A 24906-nucleotide genomic window follows, 5' to 3' on the forward strand; every position below is an offset into this window, starting at 1 on the left:
TATTATTATCATTGCTTAGTGAAGTATGGTATTATTATTATCATTGCTTAGTGAAGTATGGTATCATTTAGTACTACTAGATTGTAAAAAAAATGTGCCGTCCGAATTTCACTAAAATTTTATAATGTGTATGATCCATTTAATCCACTAAATCTATAGTGTTCTACTACTCTCAACCAAGGGTTGCACATCTTAATCCTAGATACAAAATTAGATATAACTTTTTGTTGAAGTACCTCGTAATGTGTTATGACAATGATCTAGCAAATGAAAAAAGTGGAAATACGAAAAGATTATGGTGAATATAAAAGACTAAGTCTCGAGGTTTTTAACTAGGTCAGTTTAGATTTCTGAGGTTTGGAATTGTAATGGTGCAAGGTAATACCTTGTCGGTTCACTAAAGTAGGATTTTTAACCTGCAAAGTACAACAGAATCTGGCTGAAATCAACAATAGACTTCTTAAGTGATCATTTAATAACGGTATTTGAGGTAAATACAAATGATTCTTTTGAATTTCTTTCTGTAAAATACATTTCTTACTGGTTATTAAATATATTCTATCATTGTATGATGTTACTATTATTCTAACTAGGCAACTAGGGCAACTAGGATCGTGGTCCAAGAAGTTAGAGAGAAGGAAGATGACGTCTATTTCATCTACCTTGGCATTTCAGATAACATTGTCCATTATAAAACAGTTATCTAAAATTCACTTATTATTTTATAAGGATTTCAGCATAATTACAATTATTAACAATTGACACTATATATATTTCAGTAATGGTTAGGAGTTGCTCTGCATACAACTGTACCGATTAACATAATTATTAAAAGAATTGTATGGTATTTAAAGAGATAGAGGGGCACCATAGTATCCTGTGTTTTTTAAATTATTTTGAAAATCCACCAGACATTTTTTGAGTGGGTCACAGAATGGGCCTTTTTGAAGGGTGGAGCTTAACAGAAATCTATCCTAGCAATAAAATACATTAAAAACCTAGAGCTAGAGGATCAATTTTAACCAAAAAAAATCCTGGCCAGCTGATAAAATTTTATATAGATGTTTGATCATCGAATGTTAGAATATACCCAATAATCTAAAATTTAAAAGATGTATTTTTGCTACTTTTCGATAAATTTTTATTTCCTATGGTAATTAAACATTGAAATGCAGGTTTTTTAAAAGTAGGATACAGAAGGGGCACTGAGTTCTAATCACTCAGTTCTTCATGCAATTGGAAGAAGGCTAGAGAATGTCCAGAACTGTACGGAACATGCGTAGTGCAGGTTAAACTCCGTACTACGCATGCTTTGGGCAGCTAGAAGTGGTTCTTTGAACAGACCTACTAGCATTAGTAGGAAGGGTTTACTTCAACTCGGCGTAAGACTGCACTATACGCGTATTTCTAGAGATCCAAAAAATAAAAACTATTGAGCAATTCATAAGACTTTTTTTTAAAGAAAAGTTTACCTTCGAATTCACTTGAAGGCCGCTGAACACCAGGCTACTATGATAGTCAAAAGTGAATGAAAGGAAGGGAGGAAACTGAGAGTTGGCGGGCTTTAAGTGGAAGGATAGTTATGCTTTGAAATACTTTAGAACTTTCCACCTCATATCCTTTTGTCCACACTATTCAACTTATTATGCATTTGCATTGACCCATCTGCGCAAAAACCACACATTTTGCAAAAAAAAAAAAAAAAAAAAAATGATAACATGAATTATAATTTACTCATATTTATTATAGAGAATTACTTTAACTTAAAACCATACTGTGGATGATATAGGCTAATAACTGATTTTTACCCATCCCACAGTTTCCATGTTTTTGTTAACTCGATTTTTCTTATCTCATGAAACAGACTGTTATTCCAAATGCGAATAACATATAAGTATTCACTGCTGCCAATCTAAATAATGAATGTGCGTGGAGTTAATTAGGAATGCTTTTAACATATATTGAAATATTCCCGAATAATAAGGGAGGAGGAGGTTGCGGTCAGTATAAAACACAAATGAATAAAAAATTATTTATTCTTGCCGACGCTTCGATCTGAGTTTCAGGTCTTCATTAGGTAGATTTCGGCCGGGATTCTGGTTACACTCCTGAGTTTAAGTGAGGTGAAGACTTGAAACTCAGATAGAAACGTCTACACGGATAAATAATTTTTTGTTTATTTGTGTTGTTTTTTGTTTTTTTTGCTGACCGCAACCCTTGAACATCTTCTCTTCTTATTAATCTACTGTCAACTATCTAAGCCTCCTTATTCCCGAATAATTTTGAATATAGCAGCAGGACAGTTCTCCGAATTTGAGAATTATGTTTATCAATTATTATTAATGAGAATTTGAGTTTTATTTTAGAGAAAATATAGACTTATACCACCTAAGCTTAGGTGAAATTGTTTGTTCTTTAAAATCAAATAAAAGGGCCAGAGGGCCTGTAGAAGATTGGAGCCCATAGGCCAGTTGCCTATAAGTATCATCTGACACTCCAGGAATCTCATTAAGCCGACATTATAAACCTATTTTGGAACCAAAAGAGTTGGATGATTGTGGAGGCTATTTCAAATAATGATTTTTTGTACGACAGCTACTGTATTTTTATTTTTGTAAAATTTGACTGATTCTGGACGAAAAAATATTATTTAGTCATAAAAGTAGGTACTTTTTTAAAAGATGTATTAGAATATATTATTATAGTTTATTTTTATTTTTTTGATTCTAATTTTAGAAACATTGGATCTCCAACCTCATTGCGACTCTTTATTAAATTATGCAGATCATCAACCTCTTTTGCAAGTTCTATTGGCTTCGTACTATAACCATCATGCGAATCCTTAAACATTTCGAAAATAAGATCGTCAATGAAGTCATCATCTTGATCATTTTCTTCTCTTTTGTCAGCACTAGTATTATCAACTTGTTCTTCAGTTTTGGTTTTACTTCCTGTAAATGGATTCATGACCTTGACGTAATCATCACGGCATTTAGATTCTACTTCTTTAAGTTTCTTCTCAAGATTGGCGAGGATCTCCCGAGTCTCTAAGTCGGGTTCGGGTTTTCTCATGTCGAGGTGGGAGTTTTTAACATCTAGGTCCACTTTCTTGATATCAGGTTCGGTTTTTGTAGTAATAGGTCCAATTTTCTCACAAGAACTTTTTATGTCATCCAGATCATTGAAATAGTTCACAGTTAGGTCGGTTGTTGAAGGCGGCTCTTTGTTGGCAACTAGGAGGGCACTCAACTGCTTCTTGAACTGTTCAGCGGACATGGGATGCCCATCAGGTTGCCATTGGTCTAACAGAGTGTAGATACTCCTCTGGGCGCTGTTGTTGTGGAAGTCGTAAGGAGTCGAGTCCCAGGTGAAGAAGAAAGCTGGCTGGACTTGGGAAGAAGTTGAATTGCGATAGATGTGTATCGGCATGACCTGCCAAGGATTCGGCCCGTCGCCCTTCCCCATGTTGCTGGCGCCATCTTCTAACGAAACGGAGCTGCTCAGCACCGCCCGATCACCGGCAGAAAGCTTTTCATATTCTAGAGATTTGTTTCTCACTAGTTTTTCTTTATTTAAGATACTCTCTAACTCCATCATGTCTTGCTCCAATTTCCTTACTTTTTTTTCCAGTTCGGATTCTTTTCTATCCGCAAACTTTAGCATGTCCGCTTCTGAGAGTTCATTAATCATTTTTAATCAATATATTTTTTAATAAGAAATATGAAATTTTGATATTTTTTTCTTATTTAAACGTACAAAACAAACTGGTTTTGAATTTAAGAATCCATAAAACTAAATGTAACATATGGTAAATTAATAACATATTCGTGCAAAGATGTTATGGCTTCGAATCATAACAACTATCTCGACCCCGACTACCACTCCAGATTAGGATGAATTCATTATTTAACCATTAAATCCAAAAACAACGATTACAACTACATTATAATTTAATTCAATAAGTGTAATAATGGAATCGGCATAAATCAAATTGGTGTACAAAAAAGAAACGTTTGAAAGTTGATTTCATTATTTTAGCTTATCATCAATTTTTTTGATGTGATGAAACCAAAAATCAACTCCATTTTCTTCCATCATTTACAGATTTTTTGCTATTTCTTGGTATATCATAACAGTTTTTAAATATAAAAATCCTAAAAATCATTCATAACTCAGAAGGTGTTTAACCAATTAATTTCAAATTTTTATGGTACCAAAAGTTCATTACAAGTATTGATTGTAAGTGGAATTTTGAAACGCCTCTGGTACATTTTTTTTGTCGAAATCTACGTTAATTTCATCCATGAGAACTCTTTGCAATCGTTGGAATTATTAGTTTGAAACGTCTCGAAATCAGTTGAATTTTAAAATCATCAAAATAGTAAATTTTATATGAAACACAGCAATATAAGCAAGATACCTAATGATTTTGTAAAATGGCTAAACAACGTTTTTATATTGAATTACTCATTGGTAATTGGTGATATTAGAGTTAACATTATTTAAGGAACACTTACGTAAAATATCATCACTTTTTTTTTCTTGCTAATGTCTTTCAACATTACATGTATTGATTGGGTTCCTTTTAAAATAAAAGTTTATGTTCTGGTTTGTATAAAACAAAACAACTAGCTCAAGAGAGCTGAAGACCTGAGGTAGAATAAACTTGTCAAATTGATCAAAGATATTCAAGGTCTGAAAATCCAATGAGGTTAGAAAATCCTTTAATTTTTATTCAAGATAAAAAATTTATTCAAAGATACAGAAGTATTTTACCCATTGTTTGAAGGGAACTTGAACATTTCAACTTTATTGGAGTGTAAGAGTAAATAGTTGTATCGGCTTGGTTCGAACGAACTTAAAATGCAGGTTCATGAACCACTGTAAGAATTGCTAGTGTTTTTGACCAGGACTATTCTGATTAATCCCAAGCCAACTCTCACTAAATATAATAGTAAATATGGAGGTAAGGTCAAGATTTCCTTTAGGATTCTAGAAAGATTTCACCAATTTCCTCAACATAGTATGAAAATAAATAAGATGGGAGTTCATCAGACCCACGTTTCCTAGAATACAGTGACCGTCTATTTAAAAAGAGGGAAAAACCACTGAGGGCATTCTAAATTTGTATGATCGTTTCAAACGAGGTTTGGCCTCGATCCATCTGTATTTTTCCCTCTTCAGACTTTGTATTTAAATATAATTCGATACAATAATATAGAACCAAAGACCATTACAGAAAGCGGAAAAATTGTCCACTTCGTTAATATATGTAAATACTTTTTTAAATTAAGAAAAAAAAAAGGAGTAATTGAAATGAAACTTTACAAGATATTTCAGTAATAAAAATGAATAGGTTTAATACGTACAATACCTATATGAATAAATAATAGAACTTCGATTTCTCGTGAAAATTAGTCTTCATATTGTGAATCAGTAAGCCATAAGAGTTAGTCATCACGATCTTAGGATTAAGAGTCGTCATGAATGATTCTTACGGGAAATTGAATTTTATAGCCACTTGGCACACTTTTTTTGTAGGTGTTTTTTTTATTTTTATGGTGATTTTTTTTTCTGACCTCTTTTATTGAAAATATAACAATATTAATATACACCTGTGTATATAAATACATATATAATGGTGCCCTTCCTGACTATGAGATGATTTATTATTTATTGATGTGATTAAATCATTTAATTCGAGAACTCCTACGTAATAATTCACGATTTTTCAAAATTTTATCTGAGCATTTTCCAATCGCGACAGTTTTCTAAGGATTTTCCCGGACCTCAAAAATTAGTTAATTAATTTAATTAACTGAATTAATTTTTAACATTTGAAAACAGAAATAAATCTGTCGACAATATGGATCAAAACTTATTTTTAAAATGAAAAATAATTTAGTTGTAGGATAGGTTGGAGTAGGCTGTAGGGTCTCATGGAAAGCCGTTACACCAAGACAACCCCCGCCAAGGGATGTTTTTCTACCTGAGTTGATACCTGCTAGACCTGGGGGTCACAAATGTTCTACCCAGCTACCCCATGGGTTTCCTGGAATGTATCAACAAAAAGTGGTGGTAATATATTTGTTATAACATTTACGCGAATTAAGACCAAATTTGGGAACAACTGGTATTTTATTTAAACAAAATTTAAACAATGAATTGTTGGACCGTTAATTAGCAGATCCTCTACCCCTCAGCTGCACTGCCCATCACATTAGAAGTGCATACTTGATATTTAACATATAAATAAAAGCTCGAGTATGGCTCGCGCATCTTACAATTTTCACTTACCACCCTGCTTTGAAATGAAATTAATTTTCGCTTGTTTCAGATATTTTTATATTATTCAGAATGACAATACTTCCCTTAATAATTTTAAATTAGCCTTTTAGTTAACGAAATGAGAAATTCTAATTTTAAGAGGTTTCTTTCAGAAGAGACTTCCTAATAACATTTGTCGTTTTAAAATTTAATATTTTTCTTTCACAAAAGTATAATAGAAATACAAAAACATTTTACTAAAATTTACATTCTGTTCTGAACCAATTATTCAAAACTATATTTTATAGTACTATATATACTATAAACTATATTGAAAATATTAAGAATGATTATATTTAGTCGTAACGTTTATTCAACTATGTAAGGTCCACCAGGCGGTTTGGTATTAAATAAATACACATAAAAAATATATTTTATGTAGCTAATAATCCTGTCGAGTAAAAGGCTCATGGTTAGGTTAAATGAAATTATAAAACTTTAGTAGCAAATAAAAAGATGGACGAGGTTTACAATACCACGCATGCATCTGTCAGTTTAACTCGCATTAGAACAGACGTTATATTTTAGCGTTTTCCGTCATTCTTTATTGCCTTCTTCGACTTCATATGTTAAATATTATTTTTTCTAACATCTTTTTGACTTCTAACCATTTATAATATGTCTATATACTCTTATTGCAAGAAGTGTTTTCAATCTGAAGAAATTATTTTTCCTCCTGTCTCCTTAAATTAACTACCTTATCCTTTCATAACTTATGTTTATTAATTTTTTATTACTATTTTAAATCTGAAATAGATAATTATTCCTGACAAAGAGAACTAAAGGTACTTAAGAGACTTAAGGAACATTCGGTATTTAAGCCTAGTCAAACTATTTCAATGATGTTAAGACTCAGCTAATATAGTAATTAAGACCTAGCTAATATAGATAATTAAAACCTAGCTAATATAGATAATTAAGACCTACCTAATATAGATAATTAAGACCTAGCTAATATCGCTGATAGACCATATAATTGTACATTTATATACGGAATTTAACTAAAATCATTAAAGCCGTGTTCAAGAAAATCGAAAGACAAATGTGAAAATCTATGAAATGTAACTAACGGTTGGTCGAATACATCTGGGGTATGACAGCAACTTCTTCGATACTCTAGATGTATTCCCACCTTATATATGTAATTTCAGTTCAGAGTTTTAACACGGACGTACACGCACGCACGCGACCATCTTGCTAGTCTGGGTAATTAGGACCCTGGAACCTCAAACCTACATCTCCAGAGTGAGAGAGAAAAGAGAGAAAAACTGGGATACTAAGAGGGTAATGGGCTCGGGATCGAGGGGCTTGGTTTGCTTGAACATAGGCACCTCCACGTTGAAAGGCAATAAGGAGGAAGAGAAAGAAGAAGAACCTCAAAATGTTTTATTTGCATAGAAAACAGGAATTAAAAATTTTTACGATAGAAATACGTCCCTTCACTATATAGTTCATATACATAAGTAAGTGAAGGTAATGAAAAATAAGGATTAATTTACAGATTACCTGTTGGATTTGCATTCAATCATTGGATTTATGGCATAATAGTGTCATAAAAAATTGTATTTTTGCAACAAACATTTAAAATTATTTGGGTTAATTATAAAGGTGATAAAAAGAGACTTGCGTCTCTCTTCTATCATCCTTACTTCCATATTTAAATTTGGTGGTCAGTTTGGTTAAGGAATTAATTCTCTGGTCAATGAACTATGCTCTGACTATAATGCAGGATCTGTATCCATCCGCTAATCCATAACTTGTACACATTCTTAGTAAACAAAGGAAGTAAGAAACGTGAGAATACACATGCTTGTTCTTTGGACCCCTGTTGGCTATTACATTCCATTTATACGATTTTCATTATAAGAAGGAAAAAATAAAGATAGGTTAAAAAAAAAAGGAAAGGTAAATATGGCCATTGTAAGTGCTAGGTGATAAAAATTCATAGAATTAGACATAGACTGTAAATGTAGCCTTCGTTCTAAAATCTTTGTCAAAAACCTGTTAATTTAATTACCCAGACCTATAATGTCTTTCTAAATCTATATTTATCAAACTGTTAAATAAAAATAAACCCCTAAAGTTAAGTGCCAGATTTAAAAAAAGGTATATTTACACCAAATCGATGAAATTTTCAAATATAAAATCTTAAACTAGAGTTAATTATTGAAACGAAGGTTGGTGAAATTATTTAATTAATTTAAATAGAGAGATCATCAATATTCATCTTTTGGCAGTCTCAAAACAAAACTGGGGACAAACGTGTGAATGCTGCACAAGCGCCCTCTGATCTACATCCACTCAACAGGTCAGTTCAAATAATATATCCACAGGTTTGTGTATGTGCGAAGTGGTTGGTTATAGCTTGGCAAAGATGTAGCATCTTAAAATTATTAGTGTGAATTTATATATACATGTACATATATTAATAACTTTTTTCTTCACTATTAATTATATGTATCCCCTGCAAAGAACATTTTTACTTAAAAAAAGGATTTTCTTAACTAATTATTATACATTAACATACACAGAATAAACACTGAGATATAAATATTCACCTAAAGAGTATTTCAGTTTCCAAATAATAGTAAACACTGTTTCTATTTTATAGAATTTGTAATACTTAAAAGTTATAATATTTGATAAATCTCAATTTGTATTTTATAATTTTTATAATTAATCATTAGAAAAGAAAATTCTTCTTTTTTAGAAAAATGTTTTTTTTTTTGTTTTTTTTTATAATTTATTAAACTATTAATACCAGAACAGCAAGATATCGAAATGTCGCTAAAATATATTTCTTTATAATTGAAAAAATCTCAAAATTAAATGCTTATTAGATACATTAGATACATTTTATGTTCTACATAGATACTTTATAGTCCATAGATACATTCTCAGGTATAACAACCTCTCTAAGAAGCCATTGCCCCCCTTACCATGATGATGTTGGCCCTCTTGCCAGTGATCACCACTAGAGGGCGAAAAAGAAAAGGAGAAGGACGGCCACGTGAAGTTTCAGAACCATTTCAGTTTTGAGTACGGGGTTGTTCATAAGTAGAAAATATTAACAATATTTTTTGTTGTTAATAACAGGTTAAAATGTATTGGAGTACTGTGGACTTAAGTGAGTAACGAAATGGGATTCAGTGCAGGAGGAAATGAAATTGTAAAGCATGGCCAGTTTCATCTAGTGGAAAAGGAAGTGTGATTGTGTAGTGGTACTCTGTTTTGGTTTTATATTTGTGCATTGTAACTATATACATAAATTGTAATGGATTATTACTCTGTTATGGTAAGTGATGAACTTTTTTTTTTATATTTTCTGATATACACGTTTTTAAATATAATTTCTTAACTTAAAAATAATAACTTATAATTTGTTTAATGGATTAAAGAAAATTACCTAAAAGTTTCCATTTATTAAATATAAATATTTAGAATTTATATAATAAATTATATAAATAAACATATTAAAAAGTTATTGAATTTATTAATTTAACCTTTTTGGCAAGAATCTTAATACATAACTTTAAAAAAACTATTTTATATTATAAAAACTACATATTTTTTAGCATTATTCGTACTTGCGTAAAGTCATTTATTTAATAATGATTTTTTCCTAAAAACGTTTGTTACACAAAGAGTGCAAATCTAGAACAAAACAGTATATTAAAAAAATACTGTAACAACACTAGAATTTTATACAAATACAGATTTGACTGTATTTGTACTCCTTAATACGAATAATGAATGTATTTACAATAATAGTAGCTTATGAATGTAAATACGAATATATTTTTATCCAAATAAAATAATAGGAATATAGATTTTTGTGATATGAGGATACGACAGTATTCATATTCACGTGTATAGGACATATCTATTCCTATTTTTATTTGCTTTGTAAATGCATCTCACATATTTGTCTTAGTATTGATTGTAAACAGTCGACATACAATCGACTATTCTTCTTAGTGCTGTTTCTTATTTACTAGTCTATATACTTTATTTCTTAATTAGAAAAATGGATATCTGGGCTAATGAGGATGCTTTATTCTTCCTCGTATACTACAAAGAAGAACCCCACACTTGGAACACGAGGAATAGAGACTACAAAGAAAAAGAAATACCATGCGGAGAAAGAGGAGTACTACGTTTAGTAAGAGTAATACGTTTAGTTTTCTCAGTGAATATTTAGATTAACGAGTTAAGAAACGAAGAACATGTTAAACTTTAGTCGTGTTTATTTCTCTAGAACAAACTAGAGGTGACGTTGGTTGGCACACCTTGCCCTGTTTCTGTGAATGTTAGGGACTTCCGGCAAGTAAAATGCGTGTAGAGCCCATATTAAAAATAAATTTGTAAATGATATTAGGCTAGTGAACTCTCAAAATTGGTTCTGTTCTTATAGAAAAAAAAATCGATAAAATTGCAACATTAATCATATGTTTATAAAAAATATATTGTATTAGAATAGTGAATCTAAGAGAAAAAAACAAACTTACTTTTAGAATAAACAGCGTTCAAAAATATTTAGATCTTTTTTATTATGAACAAGATACTAAGTTCGAGAAGTTAAATGAATTATTTAACGTTAGTTTTTTTAATCCTAACATTTAAACAAAGAAGTAGCCTTCCCTTTGATTGTTAAGTAGCTCTTGAGTTTAGGTGGGGAGAGATGGAAGTGTAAAAACCGGATATGCTTTCAGCTTTACATTTATAAAACTAAGGATGGTTTGCTGAAAAAATCTTCATGACATAATTAAAGTACATTAAATTTATTACTAAAGTGGTTATACAACTTTTTTTTCGAAGCTATGTAGTTTCTAAGAAAAATATTAATTAGTCCAGTCGAAGTAGAGACCTAACCTTAACATAAAAATAACAACACATATTTTGTATTGTTCACTAACAGCAGTATATTAGTGCTACAAAGTCCACGTGTTCCACTTTTGCTGATCAGGATGGAGAAAACAATCCCTTTGTTTCTAAGAAAAATATTAATTAGTCCAGTCGAAGTAGAGACCTAACCTTAACATAAAAATAACAACACATATTTTGTATTGTTCACTAACAGCAGTATATTAGTGCTACAAAGTCCACGTGTTCCACTTTTGCTGATCAGGATGGAGGAAATTTGTTTCCAGTACAATTATTAATCCAGTCAACTTAGGCACAAACAATACAGTAAAATATTTTGTATTGCTCATAAACAGCAATAACTGTAAGATCTTTTGCATTGCTTATTAACAGCAATAACAGTAACATCTTTTGCATTTCTTATTAACAGCAATAACAGTAACATATTTGGCATTGATCATTTACAGCAATAACAGAAACATCTTTTGCATTAGGTTGAAAACGTCCACGTGTTCACGAACTCGTATAAATTTGTATAATTCAGTTCGTAGCAAAAGCACGAAGGGGAACTGGAACACTTTTTTTATATACATTATTTATTTTAATGTTTTTTACCGCCCTAGGCTTGTTCCCCCGATCCGGTAACACCTGTCTGGTCTGGGCGGTCGGCGATGTTAATTCTTTTTAAGTGCATGTGGAGTAATAACCGAATAATTTCTAGGAATACTAAACGAAGGCCATATTCCCACATCATACTGAGGATTTGATGAAATGCAATATGGTTGTTTGGAAAACCTTTTAACGTTAAGAGTTTTCCAACTTGAACAAATTAAAAGTTAACTATAATAACCATTTTTTTTTTTTTTATTCACAGGAATTAAAGCAGTCCCCTGACATCGTGTCTACAGTTAAAACCGAGAAGATAAGATGGTTGTTTTATGTGCAGAGCATAAGGGACATAATCAGCAAGGAGAGATTAATGAAGGGATATCCATGAGAAAGCAGAATGATCATAGAGGAAAATTAGGCCAGTTTTATTACAGAGCTTTTAATTCAATAACTGTCCCCAATGACCTGTCTGCAAGAAACCGATTTGGTATAAAAAAGGGTTAGTGGGATGGAGATGGTTCCATTCACCATAAGAAAAAGGGAATCTTTTAGTATCATATAATGAAGGTTAGTATACATCAAGTGTTACGTATTTTCTCTAATACGTGATTCCCATTTAACTAACAAGTGCGGTAATAAGCGATAGTATACCGATGAAATATGTAAAATTAAACATAAAAAGAAACAATAATGGTCTGTAATAACTAAATAAAACATAATTTTTAAGAGTAATGTGGTCAGGGTGGCGTTCAGAAAAGTAGTAATTAAAGAATATTATTGACGTTTTAAATTTAATTCTATGATATTTATTCACTTTTTTTAACATATTAAAATATGTATTATAAAGAATTAGACTGACAAATCGTCGGTTTAGGAGAAAACTGTCACAACTCAAAATAATTTATTTTTATGTTTTCACCATGACTGCAATTTGTTTATATTTTTATGTGGAAGAGTTATATTTTAATTCTTACACGCCTGCTAGATGGCCACTTGTAACTCTTAGTACAAGAGCCCAGGAGAAGAAAAAAAGACAGTCATTTCATCCCAATTTACGAATATTTTAATGAAAACTACTATTTATAATTACTAGTCAAAGTGTATGAGTCTACCAAGAATAGGTAGAAGGAATTTTAAAAAATGGCAGCTGTTTGAAAATGTTAAAAAAATTAGTTTATCATTCAGAGCTCTATATCTTTAAAACTACCAACAACGCTAGAAAATCTAAGAGAACATCATTTAAAGTAAAGTGAATTTACTAAAATATGAGCCCTTATAGACCTATTTATGTTCAATAGTTCTCGGGATATAGATTTTTAAATAGCAACATTTCATAAAAAAAATCAGTAGTTAGTGAATTTATTTTGAGAAATCTATTTTTTATTCACTCTACCTATATTTAGCAGAATCATTAATTTAGACTAGTAATTATACTTAGTTTATTATTAACAAACACAATTTTGATCCAATATACTCTGAACTTTATTTTTAGAAATTCTCCTTGTCTTTGACTTATGGATTATAAAATCTGATAAAACAAAAAGGGTGGCAATAATGAAAAAGGAAGACTATAAAATGAAAATGGAAAAGATCCTAAATGAGGATAATACATATAGAAGGTTAAGAATAGACCCTTTATTAGAAATGAATAAAAATGTAATAAATTATGTAGATAAACTTAATAAGAATAAATTTATTGATGAAAAAATAAACAAACATTGACACCATCTAAGAATGTTTTGATTAATTAAGCTGCACAAAGAAGATAAACCTATAAGGCCAATTGTTAAATGGGCCAATTTACAATTTACAAAATTTTTTTTAAAAGTTTTAATAATGTTTATAAAGATTAAAATATAGATGTCAAAAATGTAATAGAGGTAAAAGAAAAATTGAAGTTGATAAAGATTGAAAATGGTGAGTTATGATGCAGTATCCTTATTTACAAATATTTCTCTGAAAGTGGTATATAATATTATAGAAGAAAAATGGGAAGAAATTAAACACAATACTATAATAAAGAACAAAAATTATTTTTGGAAGGAATAAAGTTGTGTTGTGAAAATGGAATATTTAAATATGATGGTGAGGTCTTCCGACAAAATGTTGGTCTTCCAATGGGTGGACATTTAAGTGTATGCCTGTCTGGTTTAGTAATGAATGACTTAATAAAAAAGCAATTGAAAAATCAGGTATAAAATTAAAAATTTTGTTTAAATATGTTGATGACATTTTCTGCATTATTAAAGAGACAGATAACAATAAGATGCTTAGATATTTCAATAGTTACCATGAAAGATTAAAATTTACGATGGAAATAGAAAAAGAGGGCAATTTAAGATTCCTGGACATGTTGATAAAGAGGCAAGGAGATAAATTATTAACAGGATGGACAAAAAAGGAACCTTCCAGTAATATAATTATGAATTATTTATCCTGTCATCCTATTCACATGAAATACAACGTTATTAATAACTTTTTAAATAAGGCAATAAAGATAATGGATGAAATTGGTGAAAATAAAGGAAAAGTTATTTAATATATTTCAGGAAAACTTTTATCCTAAAGGGTTAATAAAGGAAATATGGAAATTAAATATCAAAAAATCCAAAATAAAAGAAATAAAAATGAAAATCCGATAAAGTAAAATAAAAAATACTATAGTTGTAATTATATAAAAGGTTTGTCAGAAGGGATAAAAAGGTCTTTTAAGATTTATGATACAGAAGAAATTTCATTGTTTCAAACCAAAAAATAAATAAAAAAATTATTATAGTAGAAAAAACAACCCAATAGATAGTAAATATCAATCTGGATCAGCATATAAAATTCCATGCATTAATTGTTCAGTCATATATATTGGTGAAACCAAACAATATATGAAAGACAGGATGTATATAATAATAATTTATTAATTAAAATAATAATTTTAGAAGAAAAATATTAGAATCAATTCATATCCCAGAAAATATAAATTATACAGTAAACTTCAAATCAGATTCTAAAGGATTAAACCACCATTATTCTGAAACTTTAAGTAAAATAAATATGTAATTATTATAAATAAGTTAGATAATAGATTAGATCTAGTACATAGATAATTGTTCAAATCCTTGAATTATACAGATGTATATTTAATATATATATATACACCTAAAAGCATGTATAGGGGAGTGCATATGTGAAAAAATAAAAAAGAGAGGGGAGTATATGAATGTAAAATATACATATATAATAAAAATATAGTAATTATGGATTTAAGAAATGATAAATTATAAGAAAATGAATTGAAATTGAATGTTAATTAAATTGTATTAAATGTAAAAAAAATATTTTAAATGATAAGGAACAGAGTTCTAACCTGTTGAAGGTAGCGTCTGTTATAAATGATGTTTTTGAGTGGAAAAAGAGAAGATTATTTGTGTAAAAAAGTTTTAAATTCAAGATATAAAAAGTTCTGTAAGTAAATAATCATTTTAGAAATATTGTTTGTTATTAGAAACTGTTGTGATATTATTTTAATATTTAATTTATTTCAAAGATATGACATGGGCAATTAGCCTGCAGAAAAGATTTTAAAGAACATGACATCAATATTTAAGGTATAGCCAAAAAAGTTAAGTAAAAAATGTAATTAATATTAAAACCAAAATGTTTATAGGTTGTATCATTGAAAATGCCCTGAGGGCCAAAGCGTTAAAAAAAAGAAATAAAAAAAGGAGAGTTTCTGAAAATAAAGTTGAGGGGGTATTGGATCACAATTGTGAGTGTTAATAATGAAATAAACCACTCTCAATCATTATAATCTATATTTTAATGTAATAATTAGTTTATTCAAAGTAATCAATCATTGGCGTGAAATAACTGCCCTTTTTCTTCTCAGCTCTTGTACTATCTCTTCTACATAAAAATATAAACAAATTGCAGTCGTTTGTGAAGCCTTGTGTAAACATAAAAATGAATTATTCTGAGTTGTGACAGTCTTCTTGCAAACCGACGACATGCGCAGGTGTTTTAAAAATGACTTAAATATATGTATATAAAAAACTTACCTAAAACAAAAATATTTAATAAAAAAGTTTAAATAATTTAATTCCTGACATTTTAATAACTAATTATATATAAATCATGGTGTGTTATGTATAAATCACAATTTAAGATGTTTATTACTTATAACTATCTCAGTCATTATACTTTTTTTTAAAATTATTTAATCGTTTCTGTTTTCTTTTGTCATATTGTAAGTCTATTACATACATTAACAAATGCGTTACTAAAATAGATTCGCCTAATTTTTAATTTTTTTGAGCCTAAATGAAGACCAATTTTAAATGTGGGTTGAAATGTCGGTTTTTAATAAATAATCAAAACTATTTTTTGAATGTTGTTTTTCTGAACGCCATTCGAACAATATCTTTAATTTAACTTATGGTAAACCACAAATCTATAATCTTTAATGTATAGTATATACATTTTACATATTTATTTATTTATTTATTTATCCACATGAGAAGACAAAGGTACAAATAAGGAGCACCGATGGCATTATGGATATCTCTTTGAGAATTTTCTTTTCGTTTTCAGCCAAAGACGAAAACGTTTTCCCATCTTGTTTGGGTCGATTTGAAACGATCTAATCCAGTACTTTTCCTAAACCACAAAAATTTCATTGGCATGTTAAATTATTTTATAATACTTCAATAAAGTACTTCTGTCGGGCTTATTACGAAACATAGGAACGATATAATATCTATTTCGAACGAAAGTACTCATTGAAATAAAATGGGATGTTTGGGGCATCGTGACATTGTCTTCCACCTAATATGATATGGAAAGAGAACATATAAATATTGTCATAAATAAGACTGAATATAACAGTATTTGCCACATAGGTAAAGCTTATATTAAATTTAGATACTTACATGTTTACAAAAAAGAGGATGGTTATAGAATTTGGCAACTAGTAGACTTACGTTATCAGATAGACGCAATAGTGTGAAAAACGAAAATTTTTCCAAGTCTGAGGTGGCTATTAAATTAATACCTGAATCTAATTCACTTACGATAATTTTAATTCAATTTTTATTTTATTACTCTCCTTACCTTTCCTTTCGGCAATACGTGATGATTTTATTTTACTGTATGAAACAATAAAAGCAATCGTTTCATAAATGAAGCTCACCTTAGGGCGCCACACCTAACTAAGAATATACCGCTTCATAAGTAAGTGAAGATGGTTGGGGGATGAGGAGGGGGGGAGCGGTCAACAAAAAAAATACAAATAAACAAAAATTATTTATTCGTACCGACGTTTCGACCTGAGTTTCAGGTTTTCATCAGGGCTATAAAACAAAAAGAGATAACAACCATCATTCAGAGAAACATAAAATTGAATAGAAATAATAAACTAACAAATTTGTAAGTATACAAAACAATGAATTAAATAATAATAAATAGTTGATTGATAACAATAAAAGATGAAATATAATGTTATGTAGGTGAGAAGATATCTTATTATTATATATGTAAGGAGATATGTATACTTCAAAATTTGTTAGTTGATGTTTCTCTGAATGATTTTTGTTACCCCTTTTTGTTTTATAGCCCTGATGAAGATCTGAAACTCAGGTCGAAACTTCGGCACGAATAAATAATTTTCGTTTATTTGTGTTTTTTTTTTTTTTTTGCGCCGATTGCTGTTGCCTAAGCAGATTAAATATGGTTGCTATAAATAAGATTCACAAATGTTATAATTTTTTTTTTTTTACAATAGATTGATCCTAAAAATCTTTCACTTGTTCTTTCCCTAAGGTTCTCATGAAGTTTAAGTTATTGAAGGCCGGTCCATCTTGGCAAAGACAAAGGCATGACTGGGTGTTTGTAGCGGATAGACACGAGTTTCCTGTGAAAGATCTTAAAATAGTTCAACTTTGTTGTACCAGAGGCCGGGTATTATTGTGTTCCTGGCACTAGTATTTACCTCCCCAGCTGTTATGAACGCATACGCTTACATTACTGTAATATTAGATACATTCATAATATGTAAGCTTCGGTAAATTTCAAGTTTATAATTCAAATAATAACCAAATACCAGGAAAAGTTTACTTATTCAAAAAACTAGTTTTGGACCTTGGTGTATGGTGTTTTGAATATCAATGCACCATTAGTCAGTGCATTAATTTTTATTCCTTTTTTTTTTTAAATATTAACAAAAATAAACAAATATTAAATCGATGGAATGTTAATTATAGATCGATATAATATAGGTTGGCAATAGTATGAAATGGTAAAACTTACTTGACAATACAGAATACGGAAGGCCAAAAAGGAGCTGGAAGTGGGATCTTGAAAAAATAATCCAACTTAGTTCGTCACACGGCCGTTGGGTTACTGCTCTTTAGGTCTAAATCACTTTCTTATCTTCAACTAACTGGCTAGAATTAGTATATCTTCGTCCTATATCAGGCTCTTGTGCGTAGATAGGTGTATTCGAGAGAGGCCAGCCCAAGAAATTGTTCACTCTAAAATACTAAAAAAAAAAAACTTATAATTATTCTACCCAGTAGAAGTTTTAAAATTGTAAAATTAAATATTGTTTTCAAGCTTTAACGCTTGGTTTGGTACCTGTTAAATAGGAAGAATGAGAGGAAACCCCACAGACATCTTACTGGTTCCACCGCCAGAGCATTTGGTTAGCTGCGCTTATGGTCAAACCTATTAAAACATACATAGTTAATATTTGTGAATACACTGTATCATCAAATAGTTCCGATATAGAATCCTCAACCATACTTATTAGTTCACAATTAAAAATGGGCAATTATCTTAATACTCCGAAAGTTGACGATATGGCATGAAATATACCATAAATATTCGTCTGAAAAGAAGATGGACTCAAGACCATGAATGGAGTGTTCCAGAAGTGTAGCTTCAACACCGTTCATTAAACATAGATCACATTTACCTATTGCATCACGTTTTTAATTATGTTATAAATCCCTAAAAATAAATTATATGAGCTCAGAGGATGGTGGTATCGCAATTTGAATTGTCATTGTTTACGATTGCAAATTTCTCATAAATCCCATCTCAACATTAATACTCATTATAACTGGTTTTCATTATTTTACTATTTTCAAGTATAACTTTTGGGTTCTGCTGCTTGTGATGTTTTACTTGGAATGGATGTTGCTTGCTATTCTCTGACGAGAAAATTTAGGTGCCAAATCCAGCTTTGAAAAAACGTTTGCCAAATACATGGGCTAGGATAACTTTCTCACTATTTCTATCTTTATTTTTAATCCTTTATTTTAATTTCCGAAAATAGCTTTTTTTTTATAAAATTATCCATTATCTTTACATTTATAATATCCAGATATATTTCAAACCTAATGATTAGTAGCTTGAAACTAAAGTTATGGGACGAGCCGTTTTCAAAATATAGCTGTGACGAGGAAAAGACGTTAACGATCGTTAAGGCACCAAACCGTTCAATCCGTTAAAATTTTATCAAATTCGGACCAACGGTTCGATCGATATATTTTGCTGACGGCGTGACTGACACGGGACCAAATTTGAATACGTTTGATGCTAAACGTAAATAACATGCGAGGGAAAATGATCGATTTTAATGACATAATTTTTTAATTTCCTACATACTTAACTTCCGAGATATATTTCTTATATGACTAATTCTTTTCAGAGTTTTGGACTATTATAATTAAAATTAAAGCAGACCTTGAACTAATAGTAATCCTAATGACCTATAGAATCAATGTCCAATAGACGGGAATCACGTCCAAAGTGGAACGAGCGGATATTACTAAGGAAAACATTGCATCAAAGAGGGAAGGTTCTTGGAATGCGTTGATCTCGCAACCGTTCCAACTTTATCTGATGTTTACTTCTAGTCAGCTCCCGCTGGCCAACTGTTTCCAATCCTTTCTTAATCAGGTTCAGGCGCTCATTGCGCAGGATATATCGTGTGGAAAAACGTTTTGCTTGCAATCCTACTGTCCCGACCTTTGCTTGTAGGGATCCCACAGTATAAGAGGACTGTCAAGCAGCAAAATTGCAAAAAAGTTTTGTCTTTCATAAAATATTGAATTATTCCCGATTTTTTTTTCATATATCTACAGTTTTCTTACTTATGGAACTCTTTTAATTGTTGTAGAGGAGTTCAGTGATTAGTCTCCAGTTTAAGAAGCTTTTGTTCTTGTCAAGCTTGAGTTTTTTTTACGGAACAGGCTCAGATTCATTTCAAGTTCCGTAAAAGAATCATGTAGTGTGGAATTTTGTTTCATCAAAGCACCAGTGTACTCAACAAAAATAATTACAAATTGAAAACACACTTTTCCGTACATATACGATATTAAAGTATGTAAAATGAAAAATTAAAGTGAGTATATCAAATGAAATTCTTCTTTACTTAATTATCATTATTTAATAATGAATGTTATAATTTCTGTAAAGGTTTTTTTTTTTCATTCAATTTATTGTTACAAGTTATTATATCACTTACAGCAAATTTACTTGATGTATATATTTTTTTACAGTTGTAAATATCAATAAATAATTATTATTAATTACACTCAAGGGTAGTCCTTTCTAAATGACAGATTTAATCCCTTGTTACTTCTATATTCCATATTCATTTAATCTTTTTTTTTTTAAAGGCAATCCACAGTGAAGGTGATATTTGCCTAGTTATCTACAGGTGACCAATCTAGTCTAATCATGGCGGTGGGTCAAGTTTTTCATTTTGTGGGACCGCCACTTAATGAAAGAAGTCAACGCTCCTAGGCCGGATTCGAACCGGTGCCGCCTGCAAATCTTAGAACGATAGACCTAGGCCTAACCATCTGAGCTAAGGACGGCTCAATATTCAATCTTTAATTTATTATTTATTTGTGGCACTCACATTATTATAAGTCACTGATAAATATATTGAAGTTTTAGCCATACATTTTCTATTGATATAACTTAAAAAAGGACCCGAGACAGAGGTTCTACAGTACCCACATTTCTTAATTGTAAAATTTCTTTGGATATAATTAACAAATGGACATGGAATCGTAGCTTTTCACCAACGGCTCTTATTATATAGAAACACTTTTTTTTTTTAATTTTTAATTATTCAATTAGGTTTTTTTTTTTTAAAAGAATTTTATCTGTTATACCAACATTAAATATACTATTTTACAAATGAAAACACTAGTGGTTTTATGAGACAGAATTAGTGTTACATGATTGTTTTAAAGGACCACAGGTGAGGTGAATTTCAATTTTTTATATAACAGACTTCAACTTAATATATACTTAGAGCTTGCTAAATAAGAACGTTTATGTAAAATTGCTAAACTGAAGTCCACAATAATTCATGATTTAACAAAACGTTTTGTATTGTTGAGGCGCCTGAAAACAATGGTTATAACAAAAACAAATCCTATTTTTTTAAATGAAAATATTTTTTAAAAGTTATATAGCTTTTTATTCTGCAAAAACGCTAACGCATAAAAAAAAAAAAAAGAAACAAATAACCACAAAAGGTAAATTTCCTGCTTTTGTGTATAACATGTCTTTCATACATGCCAATTTCAGATCTATTATCACCTCATTAAATACTGGCCATCATTTACGGGACACACAGTGCGCGTGAAATAAGCGTGGGGACTCTTAAATAAAATTATTGTTTTTATTTTGACTACTTGTTGAGAACAGTTTCTGAAATCCAAAATATCTCCGAAGTTCTATATATTATTATATCATACATCAAGAAATACATATAAAAGTTAGACAGAAAGAAGGAATAAATAAATAAGACAACGGAAGGAGGAAACAGAGAGATGGTGTATTTGTGTTTGTTTCCATCCCGAAAATAGTCGAGACCTTCTCATAATTCCGATCTCCCACTCTGTCGTATTTAGGAGGGTATATTTAGCACTACCGTCCGCAATCCTCTCTTGCAAGAATAGATTGGGGCCGTCCTACGGTACAATATGCACCATGATCAGGCCAATTCCTTCGGCAAGGGTCGTCTTGGAAGAATCAGGGGATGCTTATTGATGAAGAAGGAAACAGTTCAAAACAACGGATTTATAATGTTCTTATTATTATCAAATTCGTATAGGCACAATAATCTGAACCTAAGTCAAAATCAAATCCTCATGGATGGAACTGTCTACAACAATAATTCTAAAAATATATCCTTCTTATTCTAGTAGCATCTCAAAGTAAAAAAAATTTAGAAAACAACAGTATTCAAAGGCTGAACTCAGTGGACTGGGTCACCTCAGATGCGTACCCTCTAGACACCTGCTACGAAACTTCTGAAGATCTAAAATTACTCTGTTATTTAAACTGTTCTAAGAAAATTTATAGCTCTCTGTGTTCAGTCCAAGTGCGTAAATCGGATCTCTATTGCGTATTGGTCGTCGGAAATAACACGGATGTTAACACATGACCTAGGCCTAACCGACTGAGCAACGTACGGCCCTCGGTACTGTCTTTGGAGTATGTCTAATATCAAAATATTTTTTTTGCCAGATGTGCTACAGTTGAAGTTGAAGTCCCGATATGATATTCTGTATAAAATGCAATTTACATTTTCTATAATTGGTAAATCATAAACTGTAAAAAGATCAATAATCCACTAGCGTAAGCCAACCAAGTTTTACAACCTTCATTGGACCCCTCACCTAACCTTATAATGCCAAAAGGCAATCCAAGGTATCATTCATACCCAGATATACATATAGCATACCTCCTATATGAACGTAAATACCAATAAAAGTCTTTACAGGAGGGTACGAAAAAAAAAATCATAAACTGTAGATTTAATTTAATTTTTTCAACCAATAATAGATGTTTTGTCTTTTTTTTCTACATCATCAGAACTAAAGAAACAGACGTATGTTTCAGGCCATAATCTCGATTTCTACCCCACACATTTTTACTAAGTAGATGTATTTTATGTCCAAATCATTGTTGATACATAGTATTTTTTGTTAAATCCACAGTCGAACCATAACTACATTTTAAAAAAAATAAGGTATTTTGACTTCTATTTCAACGACTTGAATGAAAAATATTTTTTTTTCTTAAATTACGTTAACTACACCCTTTTTTTACTTTAAAATGAAGGTATAGATAACATAGATTTATTTTTTATCACTTTTAATTTTCAACACCATTGCGATTTTTTCAAGACGATTAGCTCAATAATTATAATGAATAATTTATAAAAATTAATAAATGATCGTGGAAGTTTAAAGATGAACATTTTTACTAACTTTTTTATATCAGGAAGATTGAAAAACTATTGTAAGAATACCCTAACAACATTGTATTTTCAGGTATAATTAATTAATAAAGGGTGTAATCAAATTTTAGTCAGTTTATTTATTTGGATTCCTATAACAAAAACGTCAATCTCTCATAATAAATAGGTTTCGCCTATTGAGTCATTAGGAAAACAAAATTTTTACGTACTGTGACGAGATATATCTTTATTTGTGTTTGATTAGTCTTTTCAGCTGTTGATGTGAGGTGTACTGATACTTTTGTTTCCTCATAATAACTAGTTTAGTTAAGCGTTGGCAACTTAGTTTTTGGTTACAAAGGATTTATTTTTGTAATCTTCCAATTGTCTTAATAATTAAATAATTATTCGCTCTTGTCTAAGGTTATTCGGTTTTCAAGAGAGCATAGCTCCTATGGATCATATATAATTTGTCTCTATACGAGAGCTAAATGAGACCGCAGATAGCCTGAATATTACAGAGAGAGGTGGAAGAAATATGAGTGGAATGCCAGGAGGGTAACTAAGAGGGTTGACAAATGGGAGGCCTGGCACGTGGCATATAAGCCTTCACTTTTCGTATTTTTTATTTTTTTTATAATTTAAAAATAGCGGCATATTTATTAAATTTATTATTTACAGTTGATGTTAAGTAGACCAGCATAACAACATAATAAATTATATGTTAAGGTCTACAACGAAAATTGGCTAGAGAGATCGTACCCTAGATTTTCAGCTCATTACAAATGATACTTTTGTATTTTCTTAATGGAACAAGATAATTCCATTAATGAACACGTGCTAATTTTTCGTTCTATTATTACAAATAAATAAAATATTTTAATTTAGTAATGGATTTTTTTATTTTTCAAAGAAATAAAGTCATGTTTATCCTTGTATTTGTAGGTCAATGGATTGCTCGGAAATAGCGTGTCGGTCTACACGAGGGGTTTTTTGTTTATCAAGAATTGGGATCCTCTTTCCTTTAAACTTTTCATAGGTTGTAAACGGTCATCGTATTAAACAAAATCAATTATTAATTTTTCATCTTCCTTTGTGTAAGAAATACGGTTTCATTTATTACCTACGCAATCACAATATAGTAAATCGAATGTAAGACCGAGTACCTGTTTCATAATTAGATCAGAGAACTCAAAAATTTTTGTGAATAGTGATAATAAGAAAAAAAAATCGTACATAGATGTTTCTATTACATCAGTCTATAGACAAAAATATGGTTTTAATGAAGTCGTCAATGTCTCTTAATTATACCTACTCATGTCTCATATCTGGCTTAAAAACGTAGGAAAACATAATTTCGAAAATTGAAGCTCTGACACTAATGAAAAGACATTCTGTGAACTTCTTATTTATTTATTTTTATAATTAAATTAAAACTATTTATTTAATTTTTATTGATATAAGTCAGTTTATTTTATTAATTTTTAGTATAATTTTTTTTGTTTCTTTTATTCCTCAATTAAATAATAATGATTATTTCTTACGACTATTATTTTTATCCTTTAAAATTATTTAATAATTATAACATGATAATTATATGTAGTTCACTATAAAGGTATTTTATTTAATGATTTCTCAAAGTATGTTTGTTGTAAATCTCTGACGCTAGACTCTAAAAATACAGAAGCTTGAGGCAACAAAGTTTGAAAACAACACTGTTCCCAATACATAGGTCTAAAAACATAGATGTTTGTTTGCCATCCCTAATTGTAACCCTTCATCGTTATTAAGAAAAACTGTGTTAATGAAGGCTTGCGAATTAGGCCGAAACGTTGAAGCACATAGAA

The 24906-nt window shown here is 30.1% G+C and overlaps 1 protein-coding gene across 1 annotated transcript in view; it reads right to left on the reverse strand.

Moving 5' to 3' along the window:
- LOC106687773 (bromodomain-containing protein 3) overlaps nucleotides 1–18513 on the reverse strand; it is an 88140-nt gene extending 69627 nt beyond the window's left edge. The window contains exons 1-2 of the mRNA XM_014431839.3: nucleotides 18424–18513; nucleotides 18097–18328 (exon numbers count right to left, since the gene is read on the reverse strand). The gene's annotated coding sequence lies outside the window, so the exon portion shown is untranslated. The remainder of the gene's footprint in view (nucleotides 1–18096; nucleotides 18329–18423) is intronic.
- Nucleotides 18514–24906: the final 6393 nt, after the last annotated feature.

The sequence above is a fragment of the Halyomorpha halys genome, unplaced genomic scaffold (assembly GCF_000696795.3).
Source record: "Halyomorpha halys isolate HHAL.00 unplaced genomic scaffold, Hhal_1.1 Scaffold1010.1, whole genome shotgun sequence".
In the NCBI taxonomy this organism is placed as follows: domain Eukaryota; kingdom Metazoa; phylum Arthropoda; class Insecta; order Hemiptera; family Pentatomidae; genus Halyomorpha; species Halyomorpha halys.